Source organism: Colletes latitarsis, chromosome 4 (assembly GCF_051014445.1).
Source record: "Colletes latitarsis isolate SP2378_abdomen chromosome 4, iyColLati1, whole genome shotgun sequence".
NCBI classification, from domain to species: Eukaryota; Metazoa; Arthropoda; class Insecta; order Hymenoptera; family Colletidae; genus Colletes; species Colletes latitarsis.
The window spans coordinates 26,209,802-26,229,857 of NC_135137.1; the positions used below are offsets into that span (position 1 = coordinate 26,209,802).

The 20,056-nt window shown below is 32.3% G+C and overlaps 1 long non-coding RNA gene and 2 other non-coding genes across 3 annotated transcripts in view; 1 reads left to right on the top strand and 2 right to left on the bottom strand.

The window, feature by feature from the left end:
- LOC143341159 (uncharacterized) overlaps positions 1-20,056 on the top strand; it is a 618,628-nt gene that overhangs the window by 101,057 nt on the left and 497,515 nt on the right. The gene's annotated exons all lie outside the window — the stretch shown is intronic.
- On the bottom strand, positions 254-372 carry LOC143341549 (5S ribosomal RNA). The gene has a single exon (XR_013079648.1). It is a non-coding gene; the product is annotated as a 5S ribosomal RNA (ribosomal RNA).
- On the bottom strand, positions 737-855 carry LOC143341511 (5S ribosomal RNA). The gene has a single exon (XR_013079622.1). It is a non-coding gene; the product is annotated as a 5S ribosomal RNA (ribosomal RNA).

The following is a 20,056-nucleotide window of genomic DNA, read 5'->3' on the forward strand; positions in this document are numbered from 1 at the left end:
TTTGATCAATGTAATTTTCTAAACATTGATGTCAGTTTAAAAAATTCGGGATATTACTCCACAAGTATCCAAGATAAGGTAGGAAAATTAATTTCAAAACTTATCTCGACGTTTATTAAACAAATGTCCTACCCGTAATCCCACATATTATTCCGTGAAGAACTTCACCGGATAGAATGCGTCCCTTCTAGCTTCTGCGGTTTATCAATTTTCGTCAGCAGACAAATTTCGAAAAAAGAAAAAAAAAAAAGAATGTCAACAATACGCGGTATTCCCAAGCGGTCACCCATCCAAGTACTAACCGCGCCCGACGCTGCTTAACTTCGGTGATCGGACGAGAACCGGTGTTTTCAACGTAGTCTGATCGTTGACGTCCGTTACTACCGGGAAGTATAGTTTCCAATGCTGTTCAATAGATACGTGTACACGCGCGACAGTGCGTTACTTCACATATGGTTAGATACACGTGGAATATCTCACGTGCTTTGATTACTATAATTTTCTAAACATTGATGTTAATTTAAAAACAATTTGCGATATTATTCCACAAGTATCCATGATTCGGTAGAAAAATTATTTTGATGGCTTATCTCGACCTTTATTATACAAATATCCTACCTGAAATCCCACATATTATTTTTTGAGGATCTTCACCAGATAGATTGCGTCCCTTCTAGCTTCTGTGGTTTATCAATTTTTAACATCAGACAAATGTCGAAAAAAGAAAAAAAAAGAATGTCAACAATACGCGGTGTTCCCAAGCGGTCACCCATCCAAGTACTAACCGCGCCCGACGCTGCTTAACTTCGGTGATCGGACGAGAACCGGTGTTTTCAACGTAGTCTGATCGTTGACGTCCGTTACTACTGGCAAGTACAGTTTCCAATGCTGTTCAATAGATACGTGTACACGTGCGACAGTGCATTCTTTACCAAAATACGCGTTGTTTGCATGTTGAAACATTAAAATCTTCCAATCCATTCAGGAGTTATGATGTTTTAAAAATTCATATGTTTTAGGGTAACATTTCTGGCCACTCATTATATTTTCGATGAGGAATTTTTTTCTTGAAAGTATATAGGAATTCGGGAGTATGTATATTCCCCCAAAATTATTGTAATTGACCCCTACAACCAAAAATAATTTTTTCTGAATAATTTGAAATTTTATAATTTAATTTTTTTGTAACTTTTTAACGAAGCTTCAATCAAGAAATTGATATTCTTGATTTTCATCTTATTTTGGCCTCTAGAATCTCTGATTAAAATTTTTTCCAAGGGTAACCGAGCACCCTGTATACCGAAGCAAAACCAGAGATATCACTCTGTGGCGTCGCCTCTCATACTCGCCACCAGAGGGGTTGCGCTCTCATAAGCGCTCGACCGACCCCTCGATTGCTATACAGGGTGTTCGGCCACCCTTGGGAAAAATTTTAATGGGAAATTTTAGAGACCAAAATAAGGCGAAAATCAAGAACACTAATTTGTTGATGGAGGCTTCGTTAAAAAGTTATTAACAATTAAATTTAAAAATTTCGAATCGTTCTGGAAAAATTATTTTCGGTTGCAGGGGTCAATTACAATCATTTTTGGTCATTACACATACCCCTGAAATCCTACGCACTTTCGAGAACAAAATTCGTTACCGAAATTCTTTATTTAATTAGGTGTCTAAATTTTTCGACGAAAAAAAAAAATTTCAAATCGTTTTGGAAAAATTATTTTCGGTTGCGGGGGGCAATTACAATAATTTTTGGTGAATAAACCTACCCTCGAAATCCTAGCCAGTTTCTAGAAAAAAATTCAGTACGGACGGTACTTTAAACGTTAATAACTTTAAAAAGTATTAATATAGCAGCTATTATAGAAGATATTAAAATATTAATATAGAAGCCTCAATAAGCAAATTTGTATTCTTGATCTTCGTCTTATTTTGGCCTCTAGAATCCTCCATTAAAATTTTTCCCAGGGGTGTCCGAACACCTTGTATATTCATCGCGATGTAAATCACCAAACACGTCAGATTAACGCAACGTACACGACACTTCTTATATGTTTATAAAATTTGTTATAATCACTTCCTCGGATAAACGTGATTTCTTGAAAATTTCTTTAAGTAGTATCTTTGTCTGAAAGTTTAAAGTCAAATATAAATTTCTAAAATCAGTTTTAGGAAACGACTTTAAGGAAATGAAATCGAAGACATTATTATAACAAAACGAAATAAATAAATGCAACGAAATTAGACTTGAACAATGTAAAACGCTTAGAAAAAATATTTCTCGAAGAATATAAACTGCTACTGACACGAAGGGTGTATGTGCAAAATAATAATAATTTAATCATATTTTAAACAAATAGTCTACTTACTGTCCAATTACTTGCTTTATATATATTCTTTTCAGTATGTTTTTTATATGTGTTATTGGTGTATATGCGTATAATGTAATATTGATTAAATAAAAAGTATCGTAAAGAGAAATATTTGATCAATTTCTTGAGACATTCTGAAACAAAACTAAGGAAACGCAGAAGAGTCCTATAAAATACGAACATTCTCAACAGTAGCTTTAGTTTCTTCTGCGTCGACAACTAGTTCCTTGTACAAAGTTACTCAGATTAAGTTTAATTCCGTCTACGAGTCATAATAATTTAGTACGAAAGTTAAGTTTCCGGCAAAGAAAAGAAAAGAGTAGTTCCTACTACATCAAGGAATAAGTTCAGTCAAGGTTACTTAGGACCAGCCAAGAAGTTCATCTGTGGAATCACCTGGATATGCAGCCACCAGAGGAATACGAACAGAAGAATATAAGAAGATTATCAAAATTCCTATCTGTGATTATTCGAATTTATAAAATAAGGTTCATAATAATTATTATTGCTTATTAAGCAATTTTACTGTTAGGAATAAAATATTTTTTAAAATATCAAATTGCTCGTCCACGCCCATAATAACGTCAATAGTGTTTATCTCATTTATGTATTTGCTTTGTGCTGTAAATTATGAACAAACGTGAACTTTCTACGAAGGCTTAGCCTTTTAATTCACGCGACTATCAAGTCTTACACATATTGGTTTCTACCTATAGGAAACTCTAAAACACAAGTTATATTCGATGGAAATGAAATTCATACGAAGCAATATGTCGTGCAATTAATTAATAACTCGATCACCGAAATTCAACAAAACAGTCTGGAAATTCCTAGTGTGATAAATTCCATACCTCACTAATGCATTAACGTGCAAGGACGACATTTTGTAATGAGAAATTCAGCATAATAAGTAATTGTTTATTGTGACGCATTATACGAATATACGGATAAGATAAATACGATCGACTTTTCATATTCTGTCATTGAAAATTTTCTGTTTCTTTATCATTTCATGTTGCGTTCAATATTCTCTTACACCTTCATAACAAAGCAATTATGACTGACTTTCATGTGACACTTTTTTCTTGTTTTCACTTTCAAATTATGCTCTTGAAGTTTAATTGGAAAAATCTGGAACATTCCGTATATTAAGGATACCAAAAAGCAGAGGTTGAAACAGTAATGGAACTTTTTCAATAGGTCCCGTTCAAACAGTCAAAATGAAACTGTCATAATAAAAGTTGTAAAATATCTGTTCTACAAGAACAGTATTTTAAAAAGTTCTTAAAAATAAAATTTTTTCCTATAAAAATGCCATAAGAAAATATAGTTGCTTCGAGAAAGAGTATAAATTCAAACAAAATTTAGAAAAAAGGTAATTAAAATTAACTGTATTTTTCGATCACTGCCAGAAATTAAAAAGTATTTTAATTTAAAAGGTAGATAAATTAAGAGGATTTCAAGTCAATTGCTTGGACCACTTGATATTTTCATACATAATCTATTTTTCGACTTCTGCACTAATTTTAGCAAGAAATGGATCACCATAATATCCGGTTAGCAATAAAGTGAAAATTTTACGAAGTAGAATCTACGCCTCTAATCTTTATTTGAATTCAACAAGTGATGTGTAATCTATGCATGTGCTCTTAAACAGTCTACCTTCAATTCTTACTGTCTGTTTCGTATTTTTTTTATCTTCTGTATATCGGTCAAGTGGACTTTACAATTTATGAAACATCTTATATTTTGAAATATATTGCTTGCATTCTATAATCTTCATGATCGATTTTAACAGAATATGGCCCGAAGGGAATCAACTACTAACAATGTGCTCCTGTTGCACTGAAACCAGCTTTAACATCCTGTAGGAATCAATGCCTGTTATAATCAAGAGACTAGGATTATTAATCTCCTTTGTTGTCGGTATCGGCAGTATAGAAACTTTTTGCTGAACAAAACGTGTGCTAGATTCACAACGTGTTTACCTCCATAGACAAAAAGGGATTCAGTCCAATTCATGTTATCGATCATCGATACACGGTTTTTTTCCTACGTCGGTTTTACGATTCATTAATACGAAGCGTAACGTTGTTTTGTAATCGATTTCCAATCCTTGACAAATTGTAAGCTTTTATTTTAGTTATTATAAACGAGCCAATCTTTTTTAATATTAATATATTAATATTCTAATGAATACAATTACAGTGTACAGATGTTTCATAAAATAGAAAGAAATAACAAAAAAAGGAATGAAAATGAAAAGGTTGACAGTTAGATTATGGTATACTGGTGTTACAGATCGCTTTTCTTATATCAATACGGAATGATACTACAAAAATTGCTGTAGGTATTAACAAGATTGAATATCCTGTTTTTAGGATCCGAGTGCACGAAGGGAGAGTTAAATAGTTTAGATCTAAAAGAAGACAAATCTTCACATTTAAAAATTCTTTTTTAACATTTTTTGTAATGATTATACAAAAGTTTCAATGTAAGTTATTGTAGATTTATACAAGAAAAATAATTTTTACAAACAGAATTCACAAACGGTTTGAAATGTCAAATTATTTTTATTTAATATGTACAAAAGTATAAAAAAATTTTGTCTTGTTGATATGTAAAAAAAATTCTTTGTAGAAGTCTTGTAGTGCTTTGTTATAAAATGATGATTCTAATTTTCTAATAATTCTTTGAACTTCGCATATCGACAAAAAAGGAAGCGCCTGATTTCATTAATAATCATAATCGTATCTACTAAACAACAATCACAATCAGTACATATAAAGATAAATGCTATGGAATTCACAGAGTCGTTTATCGATTGTACGAACGCCCGCAGTTTAAATAAAAAAAGCACAGTATCGCGTTAATTATTATATCTTCGTTTATTTTGGAGAAATAATCCTATTATTCGTGGTACGTGACACGTTGAAATTTTGATAAAAATGTTCGTTTATTTCGTTTGTTTTAATTTTAACGAATGTCAATTTATAAACTGAGAACGAACGCTCAACATTATAAGATGTGATTGTGGCATATTTTGAATTTACTGAAATAGCAAGAATACTTCAGAATTAGTGATTGATACTATTCGTAGTATCTATGAACTGTTACCATTAATGATTCACGAGATGTACAAATACTTATGTTGTCATGTCTGCCACTATTATCGTATACACACGTTGAATCAGTAGACTGAAATAGATGTTCGAAAGCTCATATAAGCATTAATTTTAGGAAAAAAAATGCAATAAACATATATGACATATGCAGTATGTTTCGACATATATTTTTATACAAATTTGCAAAACATATGTCATAGGTAAAATATGCAAGATAAAAAATATTTTTTTAAGGACCTCTAGTGATGAAACCAACTTCTATCTAGGTTTTACTCTTTTATTTATTTCCTAGAAACATATGTATTTGTGTAAACATCCGTAGTCTAAGTATAAAAGAAGTTTCATAGAATCAATTTATATCAGTCTAATTTGAAACCTATAATTATCACGTCGGTCGTTGGCTGTAACACGAATCGTCGATTGCAGAGATTTCTCAATTACAATTGTACTCTATAATTATGTTGGACCAATAAATCGATAGAATTATAACAGCTACATTGCGAATGCATGATCATACTCTCAGTTTAATTAAATGCGCCATGAAAGCTTGATTCATAAACGAATGATCATTATGTTCATCGTTGAACCCATTCTTTGCTGAAAATAACAATTAAATCTATCGGTGCAGTTTATGATTTGAATATTACTGAACATTAATCTTCACTCTACGTTAACATAGGTAACTACATATTATTATTGAAACAATAATTTCCAACACTCTCCGACATTATAAAAATATAAAAAAAATATACAAATATAAAAAACACAAAAATATAAAAAAATTTTGTCTTGTTGATATGTAAAAAAAATTCTTTGTAGAAGTTTTGTAGTGCTTTATTGTAAAATGATGATTCTAATCTTCTAATAATTCTTTGAACTTCGCATATCGACAAAAAAGGAAGCGCTAGGTTTCATTAATTATCATAATCGTATCTACTAAACAACAATCACAATTAGTACATATAAAGATAAATGCTCATGGATATTATAGCGTCGTTTATCGATTGTACGAACGACCGGCAGACTTATCGCGTTAAAGTGATTATCGAAGTCGTAAGACCAGTACTTGGCGCGCGATCTGATTTCACAGTACTTCCAGGAACAAAATATATTTCCCTGATAGTGAGTGATTTGATACTTTGTTTATTTTTACACGTTCTACTATTCTCGCTCGTGGAAATAAAAATATGTCAACTTAATATTTAACGCTTTAATACCCGATTTACAAGAAATAAAGTATTGTAATAGATAGACTGCGAATGTTTATGTCAATGAAATATATAAAAATATATAAGTGACATATATCAAATATGTATTAATAATATGCTAAAATATACAGGAATATGCAAATTATATTCAAAATACGTTCAAATAATTTTATTACTTAAACATAATAATAATTAATTATAATTTAAACTACAATATGTTACGAGTATTTTTTTCAATATTATCAAGAGTTAGTTGATAAGGTTTATTGCTTAAAGTCAATTTATAAGTTGAGAACGAACGCTCAACATTACAAGATGTGATTGTGGCATATTTGAATTTGCTGAAATAACATGCTTTAATTGTTTTAGGTTCTTTAACAATCTGGCCTCATAAAATTCGTTTACGTAGAACCCATCTGTCATGAATACTTCATAATTACTGATTAATACTATTCGTAGAATCTATGAACTGTTATCATTAATGATTCTCGAGATGTATAAATAGTTATATGTCTGCCACGACTATCGTATTCACACGTTGAATTAGTAGATTGAAACTGTTGGTTTTTCTCTTCTAAAAGAGAAAGTTTTCTTTATATGACAAAAACCATCGACGCGCATGTTGCGTTTGGCGTCCCGAAATACAAGTCAAGAGGGTGCAGCTGTGCCCCTAGCTTGGCTTGTTTAGACAAAGTATAGGACCGATTGGGTCTGAGGGTACGGGATGAATTTTTCGTCACTGACCTATTCATTCTGTATGTTCCTTTCAAAGCGTTAAGACGTGCCTTCCTAGTGTTTCCAATTAAAGTAAGTTAAAAGTTATTCCTTCTATGATTGTTTTTTTTATTCCACCACCTATTTCTAATAGAAACAGATGTTCGAAAGCATATATAAGAATTAATTTTATGAAAAGAAATGCAATTAAAAAGTTACAAAATGATTTAAAATTTGTAATTTATTTGAATTCAGAGTAAGAGGATTTTAGAACACAATTGTTGCTGCGTAAGAAAAAGAAAGGATTAAAATCTTAATACCTAATACAAGTACAACTTTTATAATTAACATGTAAGATTTTAATTTATTACATTATAGTCACTTTAACATTTTGTATAAACAATGTTTACCATATAAAAAAAATGTTTGTCATACAGCGATCATAAATTCATATTTTCTTATTCACGGAAAGGAAAGTATTCAACATGTTTAGATAATAGAGATGTTCGTTTGCAGATTATATTTTCTGTAGCAGAAAATAATCTTTCACTACATGTATACCTAACTAGTATTCCAGACAAATGAGCTACTACAGTTAAATTCGGATAATTGTGTTTGTTATCTTTCCACCAAGTAAGGATGAATGTCCTTGATTGCTCACTGGCTCATATAGATAAGCTTTACATTCGATATTCCATGATGTTGAATGGTGTTCATTAATTCCGTCATGTATCGAAAATCAGAAAAAAATTGAAACAAACTTGTAGAAGATGAGTCTTGAAAATCTTTCCTTTACAGCCTCTGTAAATCTGAAAAATGTAACTATATCTGATTTACTTATTATGTTAAACACTATAACAATAGTTATTAATAACGCATAAGCTATATCTTGGTCCTGTGCATTCAGTAATCTATTATTGATTCGTGGATCCATTAGCATTGCTATGATAAACGGCTTACTTGCATGTAACTTTGGTTTAATCAAATTATTCAAATAATTAAATAGATTGAATTTTTGTAAGTTTGATTAAATATTCACGCCATTTGGATAATCAAAAATTGATTATCAAATACTTGACTTGGTTTGAAAAAATGAGTTTTGTCTTGGTTTTATTTCAAATACTTCAAGAGCTTTACCAACTACCGGCTTTGTTTGTTTTCCGGCACACAACAGCTCATTGCCGAAAATACTCGAAGAACCACCCAATTGAATTGAAAAAAATAAACAAATGTTTATTTAGTTTTAATTAAGTAAATCTATTATTAATAATAATCTTAAAGAAACTGCTTGCTGCAAATGTCTAAAAAATTCTTAGTCCTTAAAAATAGCACATTGTAAACCCAGTTGTATTAAGGACATCATTTGAATCCTTAACCTTTAATTATGTTTAATTGTCTTATACAACTCCAACAGGATACGAAGTTTCCTATCGAATAAAGCAACTGTTCTATTTAAAATTAACTGTTTATTAAAAAAGGTTTCTGTTAACATTTTTAAACAACAAATTAATCCGTAATTACAGACAAATTAATTTCATAATTGGTACCTTATATGGACATTATTTTACTCTGTTTCTAATTTAGTCCTTAATTTTACAATTGTAGTGTCACACCGATACACAGGGTGTTTGGCCACCCCTGGGAAAAATTTTAATGAGAGATTCTAGAGGCCAAAATTAGTCGAAAATCAAGAACATCAATTTCTTTACTGGGGCTCCGTTAAAAAGTTATTAAAAAATTAAATTATAAAATTTCCAATCATACTACAAAAATTATATTAGGTTGTAGGGCTCAATTATAACCATTTTTAGTCGATAGACATATCCTCGAAATTCTAACCATCTTCGAGAAAAAAATTCCTTACTGAAAATATAATCTGAGGCCAGAAATGTCACTCCAAAATTTTTTTGCGTATCTTTAAAACGTCATAACTTCTGAACGGATTGGAGGATTTTAATGTTTCAACATGCAAACAACGCATATTTTGGCGTAGAATATGTAGAAATTATAATAATATTGAAAAAGTGGTTTTTTGACCCCGTTAAGTGAGAAAAAAACCCAAAAAATTTTTCCAATTTTCAAACAGTCATAACTCCTACAATAGTGAATATATTTCAATGAAACTTTTTTCTGAAGTAGAGCTCATGGGTACCTACACAAAAGTATTAGACAACTGTTCAGTAGGGCGTCAAACAAAATTACTAAAAATCAAGAACGAATTTTTAAGAGAAATTGACAGGGTGAGTAAATTTTCAGCGAAAAAAAAAATTTCAAATCGTTCTAGAAAAATTATTTTCGGTTGCAGGGGTCAATTACAATCATTTTTGGTAAATACACATACTTCTGAAATCCTACACACTTTCGAGAAAAAAATTCAATAATTGCCTAAATTTTTCGACGAAAAAAAGAATTTCAAATCGTTCTGGAAAAATTACTTTTGGTTGCGGGGGTTAATTACAATCATTTTTGGTCAATAGACATACCCCTGAAAGCTTGCGCATTTTCAAGAAAAAAATTCAGTATGGGCGAAACTTTAAACGTTAATAATTGTTTAACGAAACCTCCATCAACAAATTGGTAATCTTGATTTTCGTCCTATTTTGGCCTCTAGAATCTCCCATTAAAATTTTTCCCAAGGGTGACCGAACACCCTATATGTATATGTATTTCAAATTAAAGCTGTGAGATTATCAATATGAAATCCACACAGTGGAAACCTCTCTATGCTACTTAAGAAACTAGTCGATCACGTGATGTCTATCTTTTTTTCCGATGTTTTTGTTGTACGCATCAATACTAATAAAGTGTATTACATTCTTTGTACTTCCGCTTTATTTGTTAATTCTCCGCCTTATAGTCGACTGATCACTCACAAAAATTACTTATGATTATATATTAAGAAATGTCGCAAAAAGTATGAGGGCCAGCGATTACCAATAAACAGACATAATTCTCTACCTTTGTTCCACGAATAGTGCTGAATCTCATAAAAGAGATCGATTTAGGTAGCTACATTGGAAGATGACATTATCGAGTACGATATACACGTACAATAGAAGCACTGAAATTGCAATAACTCCATGCAAGTAATTAAAGGTTAACAATGTTCTTCGCAAAATTGATGAGAAGAAGGACAGGAACGGGCTATGATGTCTGAGTGTACCACTTGCTCATGCTATGTGGGCGTATCATTCCTTTGATGCAACAGACAAATATCGATGTCAAAATGGACCAGTTCCAACAGTTTAGCGAAGCAGCATTTCATTACTTCAACTGCTTCATTAACAGATGCATGTTACAATCTAAATTTCGGCTTCACTACCTTCCAACAGATCTCCGCCCAAAATGTGGTATAGAACTCCTTTGATATTAATGAATATTCATATAAATGCCTTTAATGTACGTGTTTTACACGTGGAAATTGGTTGGTTAGTTGGTTCGATATTTGGGTTCAGTCTGGAGAGACTCTTGTATACTCTGCAAATATCTACAAAGATCAGTTAAAATTATGGGTGAATTTAGGGATGGGTCTATTACCGGAGTACGCACTTGCATAAATAAATAATTAATGTGAACTTGATTATTTGGATATAATATAATATCGGATAAAAATATTAATAAATAAATTGTAATCTAATTTCAGATCGCGCAAAGGAATATTAAAATATCTGTGAGTAATTTAAACTACTCACGTATTTAATAAAGAACATGATTTGACTGAAATCAACGACATTTCATTAAATTGCAATATTACGCCGTATTGGAAAATTACAATATGTTAGATTTGTACAGAAATCGCGAACGAACGGTACATATAATGAGTCGAGAAAATAACTGCACATCCAGTTATCAGATAACAACTTTATACAGGGAGTCCGATTTATCTGGAAATACGAAATGTCTCTTAAACAACTAAAGATATTAAAAAAATGATTTAATAAAAGTTTTACATGTAAGTTTATAGTAACTGTTTAAGGAAACAGTTTTCTTGTTAGTGGAAAAATGACGAAGATTCCAATATCAAGTTAGTTTCTTTAAGTAAAATGATGTATTTTTCTATACATAGCATTATAGAACAAATTAATACAAATCCAATGATCTGCTATCAAAGTCATTTTAAAAACGAAATTTTATCAAAATAACACATTTTTAATTATATAAAACACGTTTTTAGCACTCTGTGGCTTACATAAAATATAAACTTTATGGAAAGATTATAACCTTATTTATCTACAAAACGTCGTGTCGTATCTAAATGTTTACACAGATACAGGCAGTTATATACATGGTGGAGGTATGCGGCATGTAACATGAAAAGGTTACACAATTTTTAATATTTATACCCATCGGAATGACTTCCTTAATAGATTATTGAATTCGTATTAACTTCTACTATAAAGCTATGTATACGAAAATACAGCATTCCATGTAAAGAAACTAACTTGATATTAAAATCTTCGCCATTTTTTCACTGACAAGAAAATTATTTCTGTTACATTATGCCTCTTTTCACACCAAACAACTTTTATTAAAACACGTTTTTAATATCTTTAGTTTGTTAAAAGATATTCTGAATTTCCATATAAAACGGACACCCTGTATAGAGCACTAATATCGTATAAGTAAACATTACTTCGCTCAGTAAATTACATGTATTACACATAACAGTGACAATTTCTTCTAGAATTCTTACTATCGTGTAGTAAAGAATAGTACAAAGTACGTGTGAAATATGGTATTTGCATATTTCCGATTTTCGTGCAGAGTAACTTTTAGTATGCGAACCTTCTTATTTCGAATAGTCACTCACCTGATTCTACTATATGAACATTTTTTATACATGTAAAATATGTTCTTATATCATATTAATTGTCAGCTTCGAGTAATATATTAATTTTTAACACATCGGTTTTATACATATGTGAGTTCTTTTAAGAATACGTATCTTGGTGTATTTAATTTTATAAATAATGTCGCTAATTTTGATAATATTTGTGAATGCCCTCGCGATCTACGCCTATCTGCTTATACAGGGTGTTCAGCCACCCCTGGGAAAAATTTTAATGGGAGATTCTAGAGGCCAAAATAAGACGAAAATCAAGAATATCAATTTCTTGACTGAGGCTCCGTTAAAAAGTTATTAAAAAATTAAATTAAAAAATTTCAAATCATACTAAAAAAATTATATTTAGTTGCAGGGGTCAATTATAAACATTTTTGGTGAATAGACATGCCCTCAAAATCCTACGCACTTTCGAGAAAAAAATTCTTTACAGAAAATCTAATGTGAGGCCAGAAATGTTTCCCTGAAATTTCATGCAAATCTTAAAAATGACATAACTCCTGAACGGATTGGAGGATTTCAATTTTTCGAAATGCAAACAACGCATATTTTGGTGAAGAATATGTAAAAATTCCAAAAATCTTCGAAAACTTATTCCTTAACCTCATAATGTGAAAAAACCCCATAAAAATGGTCCAATTTTCAAACGGCGATAACTCCTACAATAGTGAATATATTTCAATGAAATTTTTTTCTGAAGTAGTGCTCATGGATGCCTACAAAAAGGTATTAGACAACATTTCCGTACAGCACCAACTAAATGTATTAAAAATGAAAAACGAATTTTTAAGAAAAATCGACAGGGGGTAGATGTTGAAATTTTTCGGCAAAATTGAAAAGCTTCAAATCATTCTGAAAAAATTATTTTCTGTTGCGGGGGTCAATTACAATCATTTTTGGTGAATAAACATACCTTCGAAATCCTACGTACTTTCGAGAAAAAAATTCTTTAATAACTTTTTAACGAAGCCTCAATCAAGAAATTGGTATTCCTGATTTTCGTCTTATTTTGGTATCTAGAATCTCGCATTAAAATTTTTCCCAGGGGTGGCTGAACACCCTGTATAAGGTGTTCCAACATCGGTTGTACAAACGGGAAGGGGGTGATTCTACAAGAAATAAGGAGTAAAATTTTTTCATTTGAGGTTTCGTTATCGAGAAAATTAACTGTGAATATTCACTGAGCACGCGTGCATTTAACTATGGAATTAGATAGATGGATCTCAAAGCAAATAGCACCAATATTATTAGTATCAACATGATGTGCTGCGTTACCTCCGTTTATGGATTTAGAGTGGATTTAAATAAAAATATGGCATGTAATTTACATGTTAAACTAACTTAATTCATAGAAAAATTGTTCAAAATTGCCCACTGTGCTGCATACAAAACTGTACTCTCTGAATTAGGTTTATATGTATAGACGCATTCTGATGTATTCTGTATCTTTAATTCTTCAAATGCCAAATGATTCTCGCTTTTAATTGAGGAATGCATAAAATATTATTTTTACCCTCGTTTGTTTTAACATGACAAATGTTAATGAGGGGACCATGGTTAGTTAAAATCGAAAATATTAACATACTAAGGCAAGAAATAAAATTGTGATTCGTGTTCAAGAAATCTATTTATCCAAGCCATAGTTAGTATATACAGGGTGGGGCAGTAACTATTAGCACCTCAGATATCTTGGAAACTATAAGTTTTACAGAAATGTTTGCTAAAGTAAATTGCACAGTACGAAGGGCGCTATTGGGTGGCGATAATAGTTTTTTTGCAGGTGGAGGTACTTCGGACATTTGAAGGTCACATCCATTTTTTTAAATGGATCGGTATGTTTTTGATTCCGTATCACGATAGTGGATCTTAAAACGAGTTCAACGACCTATTACACAAGGTCATTGAAGATCATAGAAAGTAGAGAAAGGCGATAATACCTACGGTTTTGGTAGTAAATGAAACATACGTATTGTCAACAGTAGAGGAATGCGTAATGCTTACCGTTTACTTCACTGAGAATAAACACTGCTTGAAGGACACTTTAATAGTTTGCAGAGTAAGATAAACATCATAAGATTAGTATCGATAAATCGGTCAATCCGGCACGATGTATCCGTTTGAAGAGCAGGTTGATATGCTTCTTATTTATGGCGAATGCCAACAAAATTCTGTAAGGACGAAAAACTTGTATGCTGAACGATATCCACATCGGTCTCAGCCTTCGCGTCAAATATTTAAAAATGTGTATGATAAACTTAGGCAAACCGGTAGTTTAAGTGTTCGTAAAAGTGAACGCCAGAAACGAGTAATTAACGAAGAAATGGAAATCGGTGTGCTCGCTAGTGTGTCTAGAAATTCTCATATTAGTTCGCGACAAATTGAACGCGAATCTGGCATTAGTAGGAGGAGCGTACTTCGCATTTTGCACTGTCACAAATTTCATCCGTATCACGTTAGTCTTCACCAAGAATTGCATGGGAACGACTTCATGAATCGCATTGAGTTTTGTCGATGGGCTATACGTCAGATTCAAAACAATGAGCTTTTTTTTAATACCGTCTTATTTACTGATGAAGCAACATTCACAAATCACGGGAATGTTAATTTGCATAACATGCATTTATGGGCAGCGAAAAATCCAAATTGGCTGCGACAGGTTGAACATCAAAAACAATGGTCTGTGAATGTATGGTACGGTATCATAGGTGATCAAATTATTGGACCTTATTTTATCAATGGAAATTTGAATGGCAACGTCTATGCTAATTTTATTAAGGATACATTGGGTCTTTTGCTAGAAGAGTTACCTTTATTTACACGACAAACCATGTGGTATCAACATGACGGATGCCCAGCACATTATTCATCGATTGCGCGAAGGGAACTCGATGAAAAATTTCGAAATCGTTGGATTGGACGCGGCGGTCTAATATCGTGGCCAGCTCGTTCACCAGACATAACACCTTTAGATTTCTTTCTGCGGGGAACACTGAAAGAGAAAGTGTACAAAGAAGTACCAACTACATCTCACGATATGCAACAGCGAATTATTGCAGCCTGTGCATCAATAAGTTCTGACGCTGTAAGACTTGCAAGTCAATCAATCGTAAAAAGAATCCAACGGTGCATTGACAGTGATGGTCATCATTTCGAACACCTACTATAAACATGTTTCATTTACTACCAAAACCGTAAGTATTATCGCCTTTCTCTACTTTCTATGACCTTCAATGACCTTGTGTAATAGGTCGTTGATCTCGTTTTAAGATCCTCTATCGTGATACGGAAGCAAAAACATACCGATCCATTTAAAAAAATGGATGTGACCTTCAAATGTCCGAAGTACCTCCACCTGCAAAAAAACTATTATCGCCACCCAATAGCGCCCTTCGTACTGTGCAATTTACTTTAGCAAACATTTCTGTGAAACTTATAGTTTCCAAGATATCTGAGGTGCTAATAGTTACTGCCCCACCCTGTATATATATATTCAATTTCAAACTCTACGTGCGTATTTGTGCATTTTTCGCCAAGTTCTCTGTTTCTTTGTACGATAAAATTTAAATTCATTATTCTACTTTATTGACAATGGTAGAAGCAAAAATATGATTTCTAATAATTAATGTCTGTGCGTTCATGCTTTACGAAACTGAGAGAAAATATTACAAACAGAAAGGTGTTAAACACGCGATCGAATATTCATCGAGAAGGACCATATGCTTTACATTTACCGTTTTTTCTCAGAGAAATTTCCGTGGTTCCTGCATCGACACGATAAAAAATGTGTAAAAGTGCAGCCGTTGCACGCGATGCGATAAATTTTACGTGCAACGAGTCGCGTTATTGCTTGCCGACCGAGATAAAAATCAAAGTAGCGCGGTAAGCAGCCATGCACCGGTGTTTTACAAGCCACCCGGTTGATATAAGTGAGAAGAAAAATCGTGGCTTTAGGAGATTCCCAAGAGCACGATATAAAACACCCGGAATAGCATTCAGTGTCGAATAAAAAGATCTGCGGAGCGCTAAAGGATCGTTTACGGCTTTCCCGAGCCTTATTACGTTGGAGAAGTGGAAAAAATTATTAACTCCCTTGGAAATTAATATTTCTTAAGACACGCGTATTCTGTGCTACCTTCTTTTTTAATATTATTGACAATTTTTAAAATATGAATAGAGAGGCTCTTATGTTATTTTAATTTGGGCAGAGTTCACGAAATATTGTATTATTCAACGTGAAAAGTAATTACAGGTTTCAATTAAGTTAAATTAAGATTACTTTTCGGTGAAATTATTTAAAAAATATTTGATTTTTATACATGTTTGAGCTCTGTGGCGCTGCGTCGCTGCGGTGTGGGAACTCTGGAATATTAGGAAGCCGGTCGAGGAATGTACAAATAGCAACCGAGGGGTCGGTCGAGCGCTTGTGAGAACGCGACCCCTCTGGTGCCAAGCATGAGAGGCGACGCCATAGCTCTATTCTACTATGAATAAAGAAGAATTTAAATTTTTTCATTTAATTTGTATTATTTACTGACGTCGATATGTAGCGCCCACTGTACTTTTAACAAAATGAGACCCCTTGACAAGCGCCATCAGAAATTATTAAAACATATTTCAATGATTACAGCCTTATCTTCCAAGATTTATTTTAGAACCTTCGTTTTTTTCATATTGCCTTTTCATTGCACGAAAAAATTTATTTTTCTTATTCTTCCTATTCAGTCATGCATCTATAATCGTTAACAATAAACCTATCGCGACCGGTCAAATGACCAGTTTCAAAATTTCGTTTAGAATTTCTAACACACTATATTATTATAACTTCACGACTTTTCTTATAGTATGCATACAATGAATTGTACAATATTCACTTCTATTCTTATTGTTTTTCTTCCGAGAAAAATATGTAATCTGTCTTGCCTAGCACTATCGGGCATTTGACCGGTTGATTTATATTTGAACTGGACAAAATTTGGTACCAAATTCTGATTAACTTCCGATGCATCAGTTTCCACTGTCTTAGAACAGATTAACAACGCGTATTAAAAATAGTTAAATTTTAGGCGCATACAGTTCCGAAACTATTAGTTTTTTATTAATTATTGAGGCATCGTTAGAAGCGGCAAAGCCTCCCCTTTAAAATGGTTTTTGGTTTTTGTCGATCCGACTTTCCGTTTTCGCGATATCGTAATTTATATAAAAGGTAATTTTTTTAATTCCGCTGTCTCTCGCTATTAATGCGTATTAAAAATATTAAAAGTTTAGACGCGTGCAGTTCCGAAACTATTAGTATTTTATTAATTATTGAGGCATTGTTAGAAGCGGCAAAGCCTCCCCTTTAAAATGGTTTTTGGTTTTTGTCGATCCGACTTTCCGTTTTCGAGATATCGTAATTTATGTAAAAGGTAATTTTTTTAATTCCGCTGTCTCTCGCTATTAATGCGTATTAAAAATATTAAAAGTTTAGACGCGTGCAGTTCCAAAACTATTAGTATTTTATTAATTATTGAGGCATTGTTAGAAGCGGCAAAGCCTCCCCTTTAAAATGGCTTTTGGTTTTTGTCGATCCGACTTTCCGTTTTCGAGATATCGTAATTTATGTAAAAGGTAATTTTTTTAATTCCGCTGTCTCTCGCTATTAATGCGTATTAAAAATAATTAAACTTTAGGTGCGTGCAGTTCCGAAACTATTAGTGTTTTATTAATTATTGAGGCATTGTTAGAAGCGGTAAAGCCTCCCCTTTAAAATGGCTTTCGGTTTTTGTCGATCCGACTTTCCGTTTCGAAGATATCGCAATTTATGTAAATAGTAATTTTTTTAATTCGACTATCTCTGTCTTCGTCTATCGGAGTCGGACCTCCTTGTCGCACGTGCGTGTGCTGACCTACCCCGCGTACGTGACTGTCGTGACCTAGTTTCGGGGCGTAGTATTTCCAAGAATTTACTACGCATTAATCAATGAACTCGCGAGCGCAACAGTGAAACGTAAACAAACTTCGAACCCTTATATCTCCGTAACTAGCCACCGCATCGACTTGAAACTAAAATCACTATATCTCTGGAACTAATAAAGCTATCGACTCGTACAAACGCTCATTTTAAAGGGCATATCATCCTCTATCCGATGACCGTATCACCAACTATAATTTATGCTGTTTTCCATGTTTATTTTGACATTTACTTTGACTTTATATGTTTAAAGAAGTTTAAGAAATTCCTATTGATCATACGACTGATGTGAGATAAAACTTTATTATAAATTGTTTATTTAATTGAAAATGAATTTAAATACAGGATGTTTGCGTAATTACTAGCCAGCACTTTTTCTTAAATAGTTGTTTTCTTTAGAACTACGGTATCGACTTGGAAGAAAATTCATTTTCAAGAGTGTTTTATCTTGTATTCGATGAAAATTAAAAAATTTTTTAACATAAAAGAGAAGGATATCTTACGAGTAAACATCAAAACGCAACTTTCTATACATATAATGCTAAAATTAGAAGTACGTTGCCTCGTAAAAAAGAAAAAGAAAGATTGGTCATTTGACCGGTCATGGTTGGAATGGGTATACATGAAGTGCCGGTAGGTTTAGTGTTAAATCATTCTTTATCAACACTAATAGATAAAGTCATTGAGGAATTTTAAAAATTTCATCGATTTTCTTTTATTTCAGATGTCTCACTTTTGTAAGGGTACAGTGAACGCTACGTATCAACGGTAGTAACTAATAAAAATTAAATTCAACAATTTATTTACATTTTCCACTTGCAGTAAAATAGAGCTATACAACTTCTTTTTACCATACATTACAAAGTTTGTTGCTGAGGATTTTCCAACAGCCAAGTTGTGATCCCTTATCGCTATAAGAGAGAACATGATGTACGATCTATTCTGGTCGTGGCTCTTCTAGAACGATCTTGTCTTATCACTTCGTGAACTATTCTCCATATCACTTCTAGGTCGTAACTCACCATTATGTCATGAATAGTTGACTATCCGATGGGGATTAATGATGCAATTTGACGATATTTTGTAACTGTATGATTTTGTAGTTCAGGGTTAGCCGTCTTTCGCGTAGACCTAATATACAGGGTGTTCACATTATTTCTAGCCAGCAATTTTTTCGAAAATTATTTTAATTAGAAAAACATGGGTGGAAAAAAAGTTTGTTTCCTATGACCAACAGGATAGTGTATATCAATTTTGCATATTTACGTTATTTTTTTAGAAATGAAAGTGATCTTGATCATAATCTACCCTGTACGTATTTCGTGCAACAGCATTTTCAATAGCGATTATAAACTTCTTTGATAATAGGAAAACAACTTTAAGTATCTGAAAACTTATCCAAGGAGTCACAGTGATTTCTACTATTTGATTAGTTATAAATAATCACAGTAGGTACATGTTCACTGTGCTTTGTATAGCTTGGTATTGGTAACTAAATATAAACAATTACAAGCATTGCTGTACTTAGAATTTGGCCTAATTACCGATGAAAAATATCAGTTACTAAAATTCTGAATATGATGGAAGAAGTTTTAAACCACAATAACAAAAGGAGAACTTCTTGTACTTAAGATTGAGAACATATACAAGCCCAATACTGTGTCGATTAGATACTGGCCTGCTTAATAGAAATCGATTATTACAAGAAGATTCTTGAAGAACGTAATCTGCAATTTTCTACCTGCAAATTTTTAATTTTCAACGGACACTTAATAAATATTCTGACAATGAATGAAATCGAATTATTTTGTGTACACAAAAACGAAGCATTTAGAATCAAAATT